Genomic DNA, 20,642 nt, shown 5'->3' with positions numbered 1-20,642 from the left:
TACCTTAGATGATGGTTGAACAAGCCTTGAATGGAATTACTCCTCTAGCATCAAAACCCTACTTTACTTCCTTCGGGTTTTCTTGAAAGAGATGAGCTTTAGCTAGGTTTCATACACTTTGTCTCATGGATTTGGTGTTATTGATCATGGATTTCCCTTGATTTTCTTGTAAGTGAAGAGTGGAGAGTATTCTAGAGGCTTCTAAAGAGAAATGTCGTGGGATGAAATGAATTTAATGAGCTTAGGTCTCTTTTTAATGACTTAAAATCTGATCCAGAATGAACAGTAGCTGAAGTGCACAGTGGTCGTAAACCCAGTTTACGGTCCGTATTCCAGTTTACGGGCCATATTTTGTGGTCGTATTTAAGCATATCACAACCAGAAAGGTATGCTGGGGATCATGGCGATTTACGATTGCGGTTTACGGGTCGTATTTCAATTTACGGTCCGTATTCCAAATCGTATTTAACCATTTGATCATTTGGCAGAAAGTTGAAGTTTTGTAAGCTGGAATACGACATGGTGGTTTACGGGTCGTATACTACTTTACGGTCCGTATTTCATTTTACGACCGACTGGGCCAAAGTGCAAATCTGCAACTTTCACGTCTTCAGAACATATAATTAGTCATTGTGGAGCATAACCTTATCTCTTATTCCCATTGCTTTTGAAATCTTACTTTGGGTCGTCAAACGTCACTCCCTTCTGATTAAAACACCATATACTCGTATTCTTCGTTAGTCTATTCATTGTGCGTTCACGGGGAAATTTACGAGGTGTACCCGCCAGGTTCAATATTCACCTCCAACAGTTTATAAAATAAATGTAACAAATCATGAATATATCAATTAAATCAGTGGAAGTCTTTATAATTTAAATAATTCAACCAAAACATGATAGTGTGCCCGAAAGAGTTAAACAACAACTCTTCTTCTACGCACATTCGAATGTACACTAAGGAGCTTCTAAGAATAAGGAATAAATGTCTAACCCATTGGAACGCATCCCGGAAACTAATATAAATAAATGGAATTAAATAAATAGAGTTTCCCACGAATGAATGTGTGGGCTCACCAAATCAGCAACAACCGCAAGTCCTTCCTAAACGTCCGGAGTATCAAGAACCTGCTCTTCACCGTTACCTAACATACCATCAAAAACAACAATGGTATGCTTGAGTACTTCGTACTCAATGAGTGCCTCAAGGATAACAAGTAATATGAAAATAAAGTACAATAATACATAAAGAAATCTGTCTAAAAATCATGTGAAACCAATGTAAGAACAGTTCTTCAATTTGTGTATCTCAATAAGAATTATCAAAATCGATTATAAGGCCTCTTGTCCAGGTACAACTTCAAATATGCCTTTCAATTGATTATAATTAACGATAACAATTCCATGAGAAAACAAGAATATCACACATGCCAATACAGGCCCAAGAATCAAGCACATCGAAGGGGTGACCGTAGAGGTTCCCTTGTCACAGCGCACCACACCGGAATATGACATTCAACGGTGGCTATCCTTCCTCCCGAATAGCTAGGAATAATCACACCCGAGGTAGCAAATTCGGAAGTGGCCACTCTTCCTCCCGAATGGCTAGGCATTATCACACTAGGATCTATAGTGGCTACCCTTCCTCCCGAGTAGCTAGGCCAAACACAACAACAAAGTTCATAGCATAGAAGTCGATTCACAATTTTTCTCAAAGTATGTCACACCATCAATTAGCATTAAAGTTCATTATGCCATATCGTAAAGATAAATCATTTCAATGAATGTCTTGAAAACATTTACACTTCTTTAACCAAGATTTCAATGTCCTAGTTCAATATGAAAACATCATTACCAACCGTTAGCGTTCAATTATGACCATCTCTTATAGAGGAAAACAATTATGATTTCATATACATATATAGAGTATGTTACAAACAAAGTTTAATATGGGCTTGTCCCCTCACACACATTAACCACCATTTAGACATGAATTATAGTTCAAGAAACATGAAAAGATTACTTTTCTTTTTATTCATTAAGGACCTTGAATGAAATTTATATTTCCAACAATACTTTTGAAAAGTGATTTTCATTCAAAATAAGTTCTCAAAAGAGAGACATACCTTAATCCAGCTAAAAAGCTACTAAACGGAATTCCCAAGGTTCAACAATCACACTCTTAGACGAATTCCACATGCCCCTATCTTCTTCTTCTTGAGAATACAAGAACTTAGGGTTTTAGAGAGATGATTTGTTATCAAGAGAGGATGGATATGGTGTGGGACCTTAGGTTTAGAGAGACTTTTCTAGGGTTCTTTTCCTCAGAAATATTGATTTGAAATGAAATAGGAAATAACACAACGAAGTAGGACTTAAAGAAAATTCGGAACCAGAAAATATTCCCCGCTCCGTACTGAGTCCGCGTCGTGGGTTCAGCACCTGATCATTTTTTTTTGTCTGCAACTGTGTTTTTTCGTGCTGGGACGCGTGCCCAGCACATTTTTTTCTGACAATCAACATTTGCTCAGTAAAACAATCATATATCCCTGTACGTAGATCCGCTTGAGCCCCACTCTATATGGTTGGAAAGGTATTTCAGAGGCCTACAACTTTTATTTTATAAGTTTTCTCAAATTACCAATGCAAAATACCCTAAAAATGGTCATAAGTGCAGACTGTCTCAGATTTAGACGAATTTAGAAGCCCTTAAGAACTCCACTTTTTCGTTTGACTTCAAAACGACTGTTTATCATCTAACTTCATCCTGAATAGATTCATATGGATAAAATATCAACTTAAAACTTGTTTTCATACATTCACACCTAACTCAGATTTATAGGATGTTACATTATCCCCCCCCCCCCCCCCCCCCCCATTAGGTTCATTCGTCCCCGAATGAAAGTTATGGCCAGGATTCTTTACTAAACCTCAAATTTTAGAATTCCAAGAGTTCTTCTAGCATGGTGAAACATCCCCAGAGACAACGTACGACTAACCATATAACGAATGTATCATTCAAGCGTAAACACAATTGTGAGATTTATACTTCACTCTAAACTTTCACAGGAAAACACATCCGAAAGGTCCAACACATACCTGTAGTAGGGAATAATTCAAGGTAACACGGCTTAAGTAACACTACAACGACTAGATAGAACTACCCCCCTTTCGAGTTCATCCCGCAAGTCTTAAGATACGACATAAGTCTACCCTGAGGTTTTAACAATATCACTTTTGCACTCTATAACGGGTCCATCAGCAAATTCAAGTCTAACTATTTCTGATTGACAATCTAGAGTTTCAAAACACTCAGAAAATTAGTCTATCATCAAAAATCATATCAAAGTTCACAATTTCTAATTCAAACACATCAAAAGTAATCTCACGACCCTTAACTACAACGACGCGGTCTATATTCTAGAAGTGATAACAAGGACACTAGCAGGGGTATTCATAGAAAAAGGGTGCCAACAATTGTTCGGGTTCCCTACCTAAATCAAGGGTAAAGTACAAAGTTACATAAGAAGGATTTTGAACCTGGATTGATCAACGACTACGCATCAAGAAAACAAGTAGTGAGAATACCTGTGACCACAACATCTAAGACTCCAGCCAACTCCCTACGAGCCAAATACGAAGTATAGCATTCTTTGTACTACACGACCCCGGAAAGATGAAAATAAATCTTCACCCAAGTAAGAACAACATAGCCTTCATGGGGATTTCTAACGACTAGAACACTCAAGTCTCAACACGAATAAGGGCGTTTCTATCTTCATCTCACTTTCCCAAGAGTTAGATACTCAAAAGGTTCAACACGTATATGTTTTGACTAGGAAGCGCACAATATGTCAATCTAGACAATATACTCCGACAAGAAGGCTAATTCAACAACACATGATTCAAGCTTAACTTACCTCATGCCAAAACTGAAAATAACAAATTAAAGCCTAAATCAACTACATCATCTTCTTAAAATATTATTCTACAAGCGGTTTTATTCGAGTTTCAATCCTAAAATAGAGGTCTTTCACTAAACATCAAAATAGTACATATCGTTTAACCCAATAAGAATATAACCTCAATGTACGATAATTATTAACTCACTACAAGAGACCCTCAATTGTTCCCTTCACCCTAACCTCTAGTAATTGAAACATATCACACCTTAATTATTCCTATTAGCCTAACAAGATTTCAGCAGAGTTGTCCCTGTAACAAGGACTACTTTTGTTTCTATACCTCTCTCAATTTATCAACAACCAAACCCTACAAAAACCATATTTACCAAACACCTACAATACAATTTCAGCGACTCTGTACTATCCATTAAATTATGCATCAGAACAATTTGCACTCCATAACACCATTGTTCAGTTGGTTAACATCTGCAACATGAGTTAAAGTCATCTCCATAAAGCACGAGTAACGAACATGTCAGAATGATCCTAAAGGAAGTTCAAGCTCTATAGCACAATCTAGAATCAAGAAGAATGAGAAAAACCCTATTAATGTCCTGGTAGTCCTTCGATCATGCAGGTGATCAAGCTGCACAAGGAAGACTCCACTAGACACAGCTCCACAGACACAGACAACTCCTACGACATATCTAAACCTAGGCTTTGATACCAAGATTGTCACGCCCCAAAACCCACCCTAGACGTGACCGGCATCTGACGTCAAGAACAACATCGGAACAACCTCAACGACACAATAATAACACTTGAACCCGCCAGGTTCAATATTCGCCTCCAACAGTTTATAAAATAAATGTAACAAAACATGAATATATGAAATCAATCAGCGAAATACTTTATAATTTAAATAATTCAACCAAACATGATAGTGTGCCCGAAAGAGTAAAACAACAACTCTTCTTCTACCCACATTCAAATGTATACTAAGGAGCTTCTAAGAATAAGGAATAAATTTCAAAACCCTCGAGACGCAGCCCGAAACTAATATAAATAAATGGAATTAAATAAATAGAGTGTCCCACGAATGAATGTGTGGGCTCACCAAATCAGCAGCAACCGTAAGTCCTTCCTAAACGCCCGGAGTATCAAGAACCTGCTCTTCACCTTTACCTAACATACCATAAAAAACAACAATGGTGTGCCTGAGTACTTCGTACTCAGTGAGTGCCTCGAACCCTGCTCTTCACTGTTACCAAACATACCATAAAGAGTCATTTCCTTTTGATTAGGGATTCATAAGGTGACTTGGAACACCAAAACTCAATTCCATGTGGCAACTCTGTAAAAAAATTAATCCCTTCTAAATACCGTCACTTTAAATGGAAAAAGCCTTATTTATAATATTAAAACTTTTGTGTGTTTATAGCGCGGGGACAGAAAAAGGGGTGTGATAGTGGATACTGAGGGTCGTGAGAATATGGGTTTATATAGTGCCGAGAACTATTAAGAGTCCGAATTGATACCAAGATAGGGATTATTGAGAGTCTGTTTGATACTCAGATATGGACTATGGAGATTGATATGATCGTGATGGCACGTGCGGATTTCGATCCACCCATCATGAGTAATCGACGTGCTACCTCTCTTGTTGTGTCACACTTGTTTTGGTTGAGATTTATGGTTGAGGGCATATGGGTGCTATGATGATGGTGTTGAGTAGTAACTGACTCAATAATAGATGTTGAGCTTAAAATGTTTGTTTGATGATTTGACAAACAATATATTCAAAGATAATCATGGGAGATATAAAGAAGGCATTTGAAGGACTAAAAGTCCAAATAGATATCCGAAGGATTTAGTGAAGTAGTCACATTATTAGAGGACCTGCTCAAAATAACCGATTCTTATCACGCAACACTAGAGACTATCAAAGAGCAATTTCATGCCAGCTGGGAGAAACAGAAGATTGAATCTTTAATATTTGATGAAAGGTCGGATTTCAAGTTATGCAAATATTACCATGAGTTGATCAATATGGAATTTAAGCATTGAAGTAGGAAAGGGAAGCCGACGCGCAAGCAAGGAAAGAATAAAAATGCAAGTCAAACAATGGTCTGTTTTTGGATAAAATTATAAAACCAATACTTGGTTGGATTCAAAGAGACAATGCATCAATTAATTTTGTATAAACACAGCACGAACAAGCTTTGGAGCTTAACCACAATCACATCATTCCAATGTGAGGCAGGAGTGAGCAGAGTCAACACCTAGTCTCAAGAAGAGCCAACTACATATCAACAAAGAACCCGAGCTTATCAAGATTTATCATTAAATTCTTTAGTTGTAATAGTTAGGTTCTAGTTGTGGATCTGTCTATTTACCTTTGCCACTGTTGTATAATAGGTGTTAGTTGGCATCGAGTTGTAAGGACTTCTTTGACTGGGTAGAGTCATTGAAGTATTGAGTATTAAGTGGGTAGAAGTGGGGCTATTAAGAAGAAATTCCTTAGATATTGCAAGGAAGTTAGTAAAGTCCTATAAGAGAACTATTGTGGTTTTCTCCACCCTTGAGCAGAAAGCTTTCCATGCAAAAATAGTTGCGTTGATTTATTTATTCTGCGATTTACCTTCTCACATAGGGTCTCAAAGAGGTAGTCGCCCAATCCTAACAAGTGGTACAAGATCTAGATCTTTCTACAAAGCCAGCACATGAAAGATGGTTTCACCTCTAGGAGTACAAGAAAGATGGTTTCACCTCCAGTAGTACAAAAGGCCAATAAAGATCACCATATTTTAAAGGAGTACGTTATGAATGGAAGAAAATCAGAATACAATATTATATAGTCAGTGAAGATCCTTCAATATGGCTCAGGAAGTTTGTTAGGATCTGACTACTCCTATGCACTTTAAGAATCTGGTTCTTAGAACAGTTACACACGAAAGTAATGCACCAGAATATAAATCAACACAAGAAATTTCACGTGTAAAACTCCTTGCTCAAGGAAGTAAAAAGCCACGACCTACCACTTATAGAATTTAGCTGAATGTCTTTCTCTATTAAATCAGGAGCCTAGTAAAGGTTACATATAACCTAAGAACTTGTTCCATGAACAGTCCCCTATGACAACAATTTAACCAACAAACACCTTTTATACAATACTTGCAACGGTAAATATATGAAGCCATAACAAAACCTAACTATGAAAAACTAAAGAACCTGATGATAATTTCTTGATAAGCTCGAGTTCTTCGTCGTCTGAAGTTGACTCTCTAAGACAGTGTTGATTGCGCTCACTTTAGTCTCTCATTGGAATGTTGTGATTTGTAGTTATGGTTAAGCTCGAAATCTTGATCATTTTGTGTTTATATAGAAGTAGTTTTCGCCGTTGAATAGTTGAATCTAACCAAGTTTTGGTTTCATTAATTGTACCCGAAATTCAATCCTTGTTGAACTTAAATCTTCCTTCTTTCCTGTAAGTGCATCGGCAAAGTATTACATGTTAATTGCATGTTTATCAACTTATGGTACTTTATGGAAATATTCCCATAACTTGAAATTCAACTCTTCACGAAGAGGAATCAGTCAATATTTATGTCTCCTTTAATGCCGGCATGAAATAGATTTTCAATTTCTAGTTATGTGACAGTAAGGATTAACTACTTTGAGCAGTTCCCTAGTTGATATGTCTGCTTCATTGAATCCTTTAGAGATCTGTTTGGATATAGGGTTCTTCAATGAATCCTTCCTTATGTCTCCATTGATTGTCATTGGATACATTGTTTGTCAAGTCATCAAACTTCATTTTAAGCTCATAATCTATCATTGAGCCAGAACCTACCAAAACATTCCCCCTCCCCCCCCCCCCCCCCTTTTTATGATGACAAACACATAGCAGCTTCATATATCTTCATGTGACCTTTGATCGACTTTCTGCAATATTCTTCAGCTCTGAATCAAATCATCCCCCTTAGGCTGTGTTTCTATACTGGCAATATTCCCCTGTAGAACTAGCTTCATTATGTTCTAACACTACAGCTTCGTGTTGATACAATAAAGGCTCACTACATGAGGTTTGGAAGCTAGAAGTTGTTCATCCATAAGACTAGGCATGTTTTTGATAGCCTAAATAATTTCACTTAGGGACTAACCTTCCATAGTTTGCAACCCTTCAGGGGCTACGTTATTTGGAACTTGAAAAGATGATATTTTCCTATGAATATGCATAAGGACCAGGTTCCACAGCTCATGACATTTGTTCTCCAACCTTATATCTCTATTTGTTTTTTCTAACCTTATACCTTGATTTATTTTCCTCCCCTGTCACTCCTCAGTCAGTGCCTTCTAATAGAATTGAGTTCTTTTATATGTAAGAACCAATTCCTTTACAATAAAAAATCTAATTGGCAACTAGGATAAGTGCAGCTTTCAAGTTAATAACATCTTGGACCAACTTCAATCTAGATGTGGTAAATATAATGTCTGTGCCTGAGATATTTGATGTTGGTACATGATCTGTATATGAACTGAATTTTCCCACTTTTGACTTCATCAAAAATAAGTGTTTCAACAAGATCCGGTATATTTGATCAATAGCAAACTCATGGCCACTCGGGATGTATTATCATGAACATGTACAAGAGCTTTGACAAATTAATTTGGTTAAAACATTTAGAGGAATATTCACATGCACCAATTTAAGTCATAAGACCCTAAACAAAATATTGTTACATATCATTTTACACTGCCAGGAAAGATATGAAATGCAAGTCAGTCGGAGAAGTTTGTTGTATTCAGTTCATCTTTTCTCCTTAGTTGTTTCTTCTATAAATGCAGGTTTGTATAGTTCCTTGCTTCTTCAGTAAGCTTGTTGATTCTTCGCACCTCATCCTCTTGTTCTATTTCCTTTTGTGTATACCAGGTTCCCAGTGATGATATTTGGGTAGTGAGTTCCTGGTGCCCCTTTTTGTAGTGCGTCTCTTGTCAAGACTTTTCTTCTTCTTCTTCTTTATGGGAGTGGATGTTGCACAGTTTTCAACTCTCTTTCTTTGTCTCATCCTCCAGCTTTAATTTTCTGTCTTCACCTGATTTTGAATGTTCAGGGGCTTCTTCTGATTATATTTTTTGGGGGGAGGGGGGTTCTATGAGTCCTGCTCCATAAATATAGTATCCTCCAATTTTTGAGAATCAAGTTTCCCGTGATTGTACTTGCGAAAAGATAGATCCTGATTGCTCTTTTAGCCATATGTTGTGCTGATGTTGTTTGCCAGCCATTATTGTCTTTTTTGAAGGACCAAGTTTCTAAACTTTTCTGTCTAATTCTCTTTATTGTTGTTGTAGGCATCCGTAGGCTTTGACTCATTGGCGCTTTTTTATATTAACTCTCAATGTTGATATGTTTGTATACATAGTCTTCATGCTTCTCTGATATGTGCTGGGAGTGGATCCTTGGGAGATGATATATCCCATACTCCCTATTGTAAGCTTTTGGTAGGAGGAGTATTTCCTTTTAGCTTTGACACGTGCTGAGACCTTCACACTTGCTTTTAGTTTCCTCCTACCTTCTTTCATGTTTATTTAAGGACTAGTTCTGGACACGTGCGATGCGTTTGAGTTATTAGGAAAATTTTATGATTAAAATTTAATTAGGTATATTGTAAATGTATATAGAGTACTTATAAACAAACATTTGGAGTATTTAAATTTTTTTTATTAGTTTATTAAGGTTAGAATATTTTAAAAATATCTATATAATTTTAAATGATGTAGAAGTAATGATAAGGCAACTTATTTAGTATATAAATCATTATATATTGGTGTGTCTTTTGCTACTTAAGTAACTTTTATCATGATCAAAATTTTCGCTGCAAATATTAATAATGTCATTGGTGTTAATATTGCATTTTTAGAATTTATCTTGATAGCACATGAGTCATCATATACTCAAACGCTGCCAACTCTCTTTAATTACTTTGCAATCGAGTAATTGAATTCAACAAACTCCGATTCGAGTCATGGACCAACCCTTCAAAACGCTTTAACCGACTTAATGTCTCCGATAAATTATAGAATTACAATTCTGAAATACTTAATTTACAAAGGAGTAGAATCTTTTATGCATATGAATTTTATATGAAAATACATTTGCAAACACATGTAATTGACGTACAAAGATAATCATATATAGCTTTCATACTGCATGATTATTATCTCAGCTACCAAAGATGACACCGCTGTGTCTTGGACCATAACTCCTGCATCACCCGAATCTAACAGCCGAACTCCAAGGCTAGCTAATTAACGAACTTCACGGACCATCTCCCTCTTCTCTGGTTTTACATATGACAAGCTACCCATGGATTTATGACTAAGAGCATCAGCTACTACATTAGCCTTTCCAGGATGATATAGAATATCAACATCATAATCCTTTAACAACTCTACCCATCTCCTTTGACGTAAGTTCAAGTCTTTCTGCTTAAAGATATACTGGAGGCTCTTGTGATCAGTGTAAATATCAACATGAACACCGTATAAGTAGTGCCTCCACATTTTCAAGGCATGGATCACCGCGGCTAACTCAAGATCGTGAGTTGGATAATTCTTCTCGTGCTTCTTCAGCTGTCTGGAGGACTAAGCAACAACCTTACCATGTTGCATTAATACAAAACCCAATCCAACACCTGAAGCATCATAATATATCACATAGACATTTGTCCCCTCTAGAAGAGTCAAGACAGGTGCTCAGGTCAGTTTATCCTTTAATGTCTGAAAACTTCGCTCATATGCATCCGTCCACTGAAACTTAGCTGATTATTGAGTCAGCTTGGTTAGTGGGGCTGAAAGAGAAGAAATCCCTCTACGAACCTCCTATAATATCCTGCCAGACCCAAGAAACTAAGTATCTCCATTGGTGTCGTGGGCCAATTTTTCGCAGCTTTAATCTTTTGAGTATTTACTCTAATGCCTTCATCTGAAATGATGTGACCAAGAAAAGCCACAGAGTTCAACCAGAAGTCACATTTGGAAAACATCGCATATAACTCTCTATCTCAAAGAACTCTAAGCACCGCACGTAGATGATTTGCATGTTCAGTCTTTGACGATGAATAGACCAGAATATCATCTATGAACACGATCACAAATAGATCCAGGAAAGGTCTAAATACACGGTTCATCAAGTCCATAATTACAGCTGGGGCATTAGTTAATCTGAATGACATGACACGTAAATCATAGTGCCCATATCTAGTCCTGAATGCCGTCTTCAGAATATCTTCCTTTTTTACTCTAACCTGATGATATCTCGATCTCAAGCCTATTTTCGAGAAATACTTGGCACCCTATAGCTGATCAAATAATTCATCAATCCTCGAAAGTGGATACTTATTCTTTATAGTCACTTTATTCAATTGCCTATAATTAATACACATTCTCAAGGAGCCATCCTTCTTTCTTACAAATAACACTGGTGCTCCCCACAATGATGTACTGGGCCTAATAAAGCCCTTATCAAGTAAATCCCTCAGTTGCTCCTTCAATTCCCTCAACTCGGCAGGTGCCATTCTATAAGGAGGGATGGATATTGGATGATTATCTTGTAATAAATCAATAGTAAAATCAATCTCCCGCTCCGGCCGAATGCCTGGAAGCTCATCAGGAAACACCTCTGGGAATTCATTAACTGCAGGAATAGATTGAAGGGGCAGTGACATTACTTGTATATCCGGCACCCGAACCAGGTGATATATATACCCTTTCCTGATCATCTTGCTTGATTTAAGGTAGGAAATAAACCTACCCCTCGGCGAAGCAGTATTACCTTTCCACTCTAAAACTGGTTCACCTGTAAACTGGAACCGGACAACCTTTGTTCTACAATAGACATTAGCATAGCAGGAAGCTAACCAATCCATACCCATAATGACATCAAAATCGATCATATCTAGCTCAATCAAATCTGCTATGGTATGACGATTAAACACTATAACTACACAACCTCGATACACTCACCTAGCTATGACTGGGTCACCAATCAGCATAGATACCTCAAAAGGTTTAATTGACTCAGGCTCTACCCCAAATTTACCAGCCACAAATGGAGTAATATATGACAAAGTAGATCCGGGGTCAATCAGTGCATATACATCAAAGGAAGAAACTTATAATATACATGTGACAACGTCAGGCGACGACTCACGATCCAGTTGACCGGCTAATGCATAAACACGGTGCTGAGGCCCACTCAAGCTAGATGATCCACTCCTTCCTCTACCTCATCCTTCTGGGGTCTGCAAACCTTGCCCTGGAGGGCGTACAGAAGAAAACCCAGCAATATACCCCGTAGGCTGAATAATTCCTAAGCCACCCCTCGCCGGGCACTCCCTTATCTTATGGCCTAGCTGACCACAAGCATAACAAGCGTCTGATCCCAGTCGGCACTGTCCGGCATGTTGCCTACCACACTGGGCTTACCGGGGCAAAGGTGGTCCCACCTAGCCTGACACTGGTCTGTACTGAGGACCTGATGCTCGAGAACTCTATCCCGCTCCAGAATAGGAAGACCGGTCAAATTTTGGACCTAAAACTGCGGAGGTGCACTCCCTGCCGAATGGAATGGATACCGGGAATACTGCAGTCCCTGTCCTCCTCTGAACTTACCCCCAAAATCTAAAGATCTAGCCCTCTTACCACGACCCCGGTCACACTCACGCTCTATCTTCCGCTGGTGCTTATGATCTTCCAGATTCTGCGCGTATGTATGTATACGGGAGATATCCATACCCGGCTATAATGCAACAGTCGTACACTCATCTATCAAGTGTGGCCCTAGTCCCGCCACAAAATGATGAACTCTTTCCTCCATCTCAACCACCTTGGCTAGGGCATATCTAGCCAAGGAATAAAAATATACACAATACTCCTGAACACTCATACTGCCCTGTTCAATACGTAAGAACCTGTCTGCTTAGGCCCGTCGGACTTCTGGTGGTAAATAATGGCGAAAACAATCATCCGAAAACTCTCGCCAAACGGCTAGAGGGGCATTCTCTCCCCTAGACAGCTCCCATGTCTGATACCACTGCACTGCAATATCACGGAGCCGATAAGAAGCCAACTCTATGGACTCAACCTCATCAGCGTGCATAACCGTGAAGGTCCTCTGCATACTATCAATAAAGTCCTGAGAGTCCATATTTTGCTTTAACACCGAGAACTTTGTAGGATCTAACCCAAGGAAAGTCTTTACCCTCGCACTACTAGCTTGATCTTCCTGGTCAACGCTAACTCTCTACCGCTGAGCCTGAGCAGCTACCAATCTGGTTAATAGTTGTACAGCATCCCGCATATCCTGGCTCGGTGCATCTGGCTGAGGAACTGGGGGCACTGGGGCAGGTTCTGGAGGTGAGGTATGTGGAGTCTAAGACGAGCTCTCACTCTGAGACTCGGCCCGAGCCCTGGTAACCCGTTGAGTACAGCTAGTGGCCTCACCAGCCACTCCCTTGCCCATCTGGGCAACTGTAGCTTTCTTGCGAAGCATCTCTGAGATGAGAACAAACTATTAGAAAGCGAACTCTTAACACACGGTTCTATCACACGATCTAAGAGAAAAGGAATGGCACTTTCCTAAATGTCCTATAGCCTCCTGTTTATAAGTGTGGTGCATGACACACTCATAAACAATAGTCTACTAGACACAGTTTGTAGACAACCCTAGGATAGAACTGCTCTGATACCACTTCTGTCACGACCCAAACCAATCATCCGTGATGAGTGCCTGATCTATAGTGACCAAACACCCCTATACTTGTATCTAGACAATACTGAATAACAAGGGCCCATGAGTAACTCAAACTGACCTTATACTGGCTCATGAAAGGATTTCGTCATGAACTCTGCATAGTCCGTACATATATAAGATGTAAAGAACGATGCAAGTCGATTGGCCGCTACATATGCTATATAACAAAATAAGAGCCATCAAGGCTACATAACATCCCAACTATGTACAACTGTCTACAAACCTCTAATGGAGTACAAGATGCAGGGAGGCCGGTACAGGGCTCCCGTCATACCCATATATGCATATTCATCCCAAAATAACATACCAAAATAGATCGCAGCTCCGGATCGAGTGGAGCGCACCAACTACAGCTGAGGGGAGTCCTACTGAGCTGGATCGTCTCTCTGTCTACCTGAACCTGCTAGTATAAATGCATCCCCCTGAGCAATAAGGGAGTTAGTCTGGATAATGTACTGAGTATGTAAGGCATAGAAGTAATATAAACATAAGACTCATAAACTAAATCTGTGTTCAAAACCAACTGACTGTCTGTATGCATCTGTATGACAGAGTATGTGAAAGTATTTGCATAAACCAGTATATTGACTATGCCTCTGCGGGCGCATAACATGCATGCTCTTAATGATAATCATGCTCATATATATATATATAATTCATAGTGTTGAGGAACTTTTCGCCCGATCCATTATTTCATATCCCATCGGCCTCTCTACGGCCATCATCATCATCATCATCGTACTCATTGCTGTGGAATATGCAGCCCGATCCATATATCATCATTATGGTGCACCAGCTGATCAGGTGGTAATGCATATATAACGCCTACCCCTTTCCCCATACCCCATATACATATAATATACGCGTATATAACGCCATCTGGTCACGGGTCAATATGCATATGAATATGAATGCAATGCATAAATGAAATGAATACATAGAACTCTCGGAATAATATGATGTTACACTAACTCTGGTGGACAGCTGCTGGGCTAACAATACCAGTATATGAAATCTCAAGACCCATGAACAGAAGGAATATAATAACAGAGGTATAGGATCATCAAAGCCTGAAGTTTTCCTAATACTTCTAAAAGTAGAGTAGTATGGAAACTCATTTACTCGCTTGTTCGTTCATATCATAGTATCATGTCAAAAATGAAAGAAGGGACAGCCTTAACATACCTTTTCGGTCACCTTAACTTTAACTACTTAACGCTTGTCCTCCCAAGCTCGTAAGTCTATATTCAAGAAAATTATACTATTGTTAGGCTTATCATCATATGCTTTTCTCAAACCTTCAAATTAAATCCTTTTGGAATCTGCCGAAATTCGGGCAGCATCTCTCCTGTTTATATGTCTAGCCCGAAATCACAATCCAACAACCAATAATAACAACAACAGTACCAACATCAACAACAACATTGTCAATACCAATATGCTCCATAAAACATCGCTCACGATGTTTTCCAAATTTCTCAACTAACCTACTTGTTATACGATTGTTTAATCAGTTTATCTTCATAAATAAACCTAAATCAATATCAATAAAGGAATATTCATACCTTACTTCCGTTAGAACCGTAATATCTTCACTTTTCACCTTGAGTTCAAGCCAAACCTCACCGCAATATGATTTTATAACTGCAACTATATGTTGTCTGAACCTAAATTCGGGGATTATACTTGATTTGGGCTTAAAATTTGATGTTGGAAGTTGGGGGGAATTTTCCAGGAGTTTGGAGGAACTTAAGAGATTGGTTGACAAAAGTCAACATCGGGGATAAACGAGTCTTTTAGAAATTTTAAGTCAAATATGACTTGGTGGAGTAGTTGGTTAGGTTCCCGAGGGACTCGAGGGTAATTTGGACTTTGGGTTGGAAATCTAGTTTTACACCGAGTCAAGATGACGTCTTTTTGAAATTCTGAGTGCCCGAGTGAGTTCGTAGCGTGTTTTAGAACTGATTTTCGTATTTGGTTTGTGTCAAAGAGGTTCCGGATGAGTTTTGGGTGTTGGATGGGAATTTGGAGGTTGAATGAGTTTTCTGGTGTCTGATGTCTAGCACCTGCGAGGTAAGGCTTCTACATGTACAGCTGCACCTTGGTAAGGTGGGCCGCAGGTGCAATGGGAAGTGATTTGGGCTAGGCCTACCTACGTGGAAAAGGCCGCAGGAGTGGCCCTGCCCTTGCCGCACCTGTGGACCTAGGCCACTTAAGCGAGCTTTGCCGTTACGGGAATTGGGCTGTCGAAGCAGGCCCGCCGATGCGAAAAATGGACTGTTGATGTGGAAATCGCCGGACAGAAGTATTTTATTCTTCATTTCGAGTTTAGACTATTCATTCACATATTTCGACCATTGGGACTCTGTTTAAAGAGATTTTTAGGGGATTTGCAAGATTCATCAAGTGGGCAAGTTTTTAATATTCCTATTTCCATTATAACATTGGAGATTCCATGTTAGAATTCATGATTTAGGATGGAGATAGTGGAGTTTATGAACCTTAAGTTAGAAAGGAGTAATTCTCCAATTAATCATCGATTTGATGTTGGATTTGGTTTATCTTTGATACTTACACTCCTTGGGTCATGGGTAGACTGATTTCGAGGTGAATTTTCCATTTTATCCTTCGGGGCTCGAAATCCTATTCTAGGTGACTTTTTGGATACGAAACTTTTAAATAGCAATATGGGTATATACGGACTCGTGTTCTAACGTAGAATACGCATTTGAATAGATTGGGATTATTCCGAGACCCTACTAAAAGGCAAGGCTTTGTTGTGACCGTCGGGTTTCAATTCAGGCAAGTTGAGAGTTTTGACATCTATTAAAGTGTCATGGTTGGTTTAGTTGGACTAATAAGAGGGAATAATGGGGTAACTAAAGGGGGTCCCGATACTTATGAGGTGACTAGCACTTGTATTGGGTATCGATGCCATGATATAGGTATTTGCGTTCTTTTCATTATATAGTATAGTCTGAATGCCATGCTTTGGGCATTAGATGATAGCGTAGATCTATTTGTGTCAGTGACTGGAATATGAGGTCCCTTATTTAATGCTTACATGCTAATTAGTTATCTCATTGTGATCATGTGTTCTCATCACTCCTAAATACTCATTTAAAAGTGGAGAAGAGCTAAAGATTGAGTCTTTGTCTCTTAGCTTGAATTCTTATTGTTGTGCATGCCATATTCATGTAGTATATTGTATCTCATGTGCATTTGAGGATACTTCTGTAAATTTTGAGGGGAAATGGTTTCGGACGGAGTGATGCTGATGATATGAGCTAGATTGGCATAGTGATAGGTTATGTGAGCCTACAGGCTGGGTTTGATGAATTGGAAGCCTAAAGAGGCTAGGAACCCAGAGGGAAATTGTTGTGGCTTGGTAAATTGACCTCGTGAGTCCCGCATGGGTCACGATTCATAGTATTTGAACGTGTGTGTACTGGGAGATGGAAAAGGCCTTGCATTGCATAGCATTTGCATATCATGATATTTCATTGGTTCCTTGTTTGTATGACTTAGTTGAATTGTTGTCTGATTTATCTTGAATGCTCATTTTGGATACTTGATGGACTTGAGGATTTAGAAATTCTTACTTAGGCTTATAACTTGTGATTATTGTGACTATCATTATTGTGGTCTAATAGCAGTTAAGTATGGAAGTAGTAATCGCAGACCAACCCTCGTCTCCATTTTCGTTAGGGCTGATTGACGATGCTGCTGAGTACACTTTGTTTTCCCTTACGCACGCTACACTTGTTGCACCCTTTTTATGTGCAGATTATGTTCTTAAACCAGTGGATCTGGAGACTATGCCTGATTTTTCGAGGCGAGCTAAATGAGGATTCGTAGCGCCTGATTTTTCCTTTGTCATTTATTTTGTCTTTTACTTCTAGACAGTATTTCGGTTTGAACCCTAGATTTCTACTTCTTTTAGTCAGTTATTGTATTGGTGACACCAGATTTTGGGTGTTGTAAATCTTTCTTTATGTATTATGATTATCAGACTTATTAAGACTTTAAAAATTACTTGTACAATTTCTATTCCTTATTACTTTCCTTATTGAACGATTCTAATGGGTTGTGGATATCTTACTCACTTGGTGGGAGTTGGTGCCTTCATGGCGTAGTAAATTGGATCGTGACAGAAAACTAAGGTCAAAAGAGATAGATTCTGTTGAAGTACTTTGAAAGAGTGATTGAGCGATGAGGCAGATGTCCCCGGAGTTATGGCACATCCAAGGTCTTTTTACGAGAAGTTTTACTTGTTTTTAAGAAATTTAGTGTCCATTTAATAATGTGTTTTTAGTGCTTTTCAGGTAATGGAACAGATTTAGAAGAAAATAGTTAAAGTGCAGAAGTTGGCCGTAAACTCAATGTACGGACCGTATTAAAAAATACGGGCCGTATTCTATGGGCATATTTAAAGATAAGCAGAACCAGAAAGCATGCTGAGAAGATGGTGAAATACGAACAACATTTACGGACCGTATTCCACTTTACGGTCCGTATTTCAAAGAGTATTTAATCATTTGGATATTTGGCAGTAAGTTGAAGTTTTGCAAAGTGAAAGACGATCATGCAGAAGATGGACTATAAATCAAAATATGGTCCGTATTTCAGGAGGTTGCAAGTGCTCATGTCTTGAAGGAAACCCTGGGCGTAAACTGGTTTAAGGTCCGTATTGTGATATACGGACCGTATTTTGTATCGACGGGGACCGAAGTGTAAATCTGTAACTTTGACATTTTCAGAACCTATAAATAGCCATTGTAGGCTTTTAATTGTTAGCAGTTATTATATTTTTGTCTTTTCACTTAGAACATCAAATACTCTCTAGTTTTTAGAGATTCAAACATCAATTAAAGTATTATGAATTCCTCTTTTCTTCAAAAGTAAGAAAATATGAATTCTTCAACTTCTTATTTCTTGTTCTTTGTCATGAGTAGCTAAATACCCTTGCTAGGGTTGCGAACCCAAAGATGGGTGTTTTGTGATTGGGTTCTGTGATTGATATACACATAATGGATTATTAGGGTTTATTTATTCTCCATTCTTCATTCATAATTAATGGTTGCAAACATTGATTAAAGCCATAGACCTTGATTTATTTGGGAAAATAATTAGGGTTGGTAAAAATAAATAACAAGGACTCAATGCTTTAAACTTTGTTTAATAGATTCACTTAGGAATAAGACGAATATACTTGGCACAATTAACCGTTCTTCATAGTTACTTTCTTATATTTGGTAAAATTATAGAAAGAGATAATCTTTATTTATTAGGAAATAGTAGAGATTCAAATAGAGGTTAAGTGCATTCATATAATGATCCATTAGAAGTTTATCAAGATCAATACACATGATCATACACTTTATCTAACGGGGGCACACCCTTGGTTTCTTTTCCCATAAATTACAACCCAAAGCAATTAGTTAGCAATTAGTCATAAACAACCAACTTTTACAAAAATCATTGGATTAAGACATTATACCTAAATTAAGCATTCTACGAGTTTAGTAACCTTTTCAGACCATATTCCCTATGGGATTCAACCCCAACCTAGTTGGGTTACTATATTTGACATCGTCCACTTTACGCTAATTAAAGGTGTAATTTGAGCGTATCAAATTTTAGCGCCGTTGCCGGGGAATACAGTTTTGAAATTACTAAATAGTATTTGCTTTGATTGAAGTATTTTGCTTATTCCATCACAGCTTGTTTGCTACTCCTTGTAAACCAGGTGAACATGAATCATAATTAGCAAAACCAACGTGTTGGTAACCCGGGGAATCCATTGAACAATCAGACGAATGAATCAGATGAAGAAAATGTTTTCGCTGATCTTATTCCGAATGAGGACTATGCATCTGCTATTGTTCATCCTCGATGTGGAGCTACAATCATAAAAATTGACTCCTCTCTATACCAGTTGTTGAAGCTTGAGGGCTACTTTTAGAACTCTACCGAGAATGACCCTCAACGTCATTAGCAGAATTTTGTGGATGTGTGTGCTAATCACATCCAAAACAGCATTCTGCAAGATGCTATTCGGCTGAGGCTATTCAAATTTCCTTAGTTGGAGATGCAAGAGCATGGTTCGAGAAGCTGCCCCAAAATTCTATTACTACATGGGCAGAGATGGCAGTAGTCTTCCTCAAGAAATGATACCCTCCTAGCAAGAAAGCTGAGATTCGTGACAAGATCTATGAATTTAACCAACGATCGGGGGAACAATTATATGAAGTTTGGGAGAGATTTAAGAAGTATTTGCAGAAAATTCCAAATCATGGTTTTTCGGAGAACATATTAATGGAGAAGTTCTATCGAGGGCTGGATCCAGTGACGCAATCAATTGCAAACAATGCAGCTGATGGTAGTTTTATAAATAAATCTTAACGAAGAGTGACCAACATACTTGACAGGCCGACTACGCATAATCAGGCTTGGCACTCAAACAATGCTAAGGTGGTTCCTTATGTAGTGTCATGATCCAGAACATGGTAAAGGAGAATCAAGATACCCAGCAAACATTGGTTGAGCTTGCAATGAATATTTCCTCGTTAACCAATAAGTTAGATGAAACCAAGATTAAAAAGGTAAATGTTTGTGAGGATGAGTCAGGTATGCCGAAGGGGATGTACCAGACCCAAGAGGGTCCGTTTCATGATGGACCTCCTATGCAGGTTAAAGACGCTAACTATGTAAATAATTCTCAAAGGGGTTATGAAAGACAGAACTACCAAGGTGGTTACCAGAATCAGAACCAATGGAGACCTCAGTAGGGTCAGGGTGCTTGCAACAACAACAACTCTGGGAACTACAGTAATAATTATGGTGGTACGAACCAAGGGAGCTACAAAAATAGTAATAATTTTGCGAACAAGAGTTTTAATCCTTATATACCACCAAAAGGGCAA

The 20,642-nt window shown here is 38.5% G+C and overlaps 1 non-coding gene across 1 annotated transcript; it reads right to left on the bottom strand.

Annotated features, from left to right (window-relative positions):
• Nucleotides 1-19,912: 19,912 nt before the first annotated feature.
• Nucleotides 19,913-20,018, bottom strand: LOC132643083 (small nucleolar RNA R71). The gene has a single exon (XR_009583531.1). It is a non-coding gene; the product is annotated as a small nucleolar RNA R71 (small nucleolar RNA).
• Between the last annotated feature and the right edge of the window lie 624 nt (nucleotides 20,019-20,642).

This window comes from Lycium barbarum, chromosome 5 (genome assembly GCF_019175385.1).
Source record: "Lycium barbarum isolate Lr01 chromosome 5, ASM1917538v2, whole genome shotgun sequence".
NCBI classification, from domain to species: Eukaryota; Viridiplantae; Streptophyta; class Magnoliopsida; order Solanales; family Solanaceae; genus Lycium; species Lycium barbarum.
Note: the sequence above shows the minus strand (reverse complement) of the source record. Positions and strands in the feature narration are given on the sequence as shown.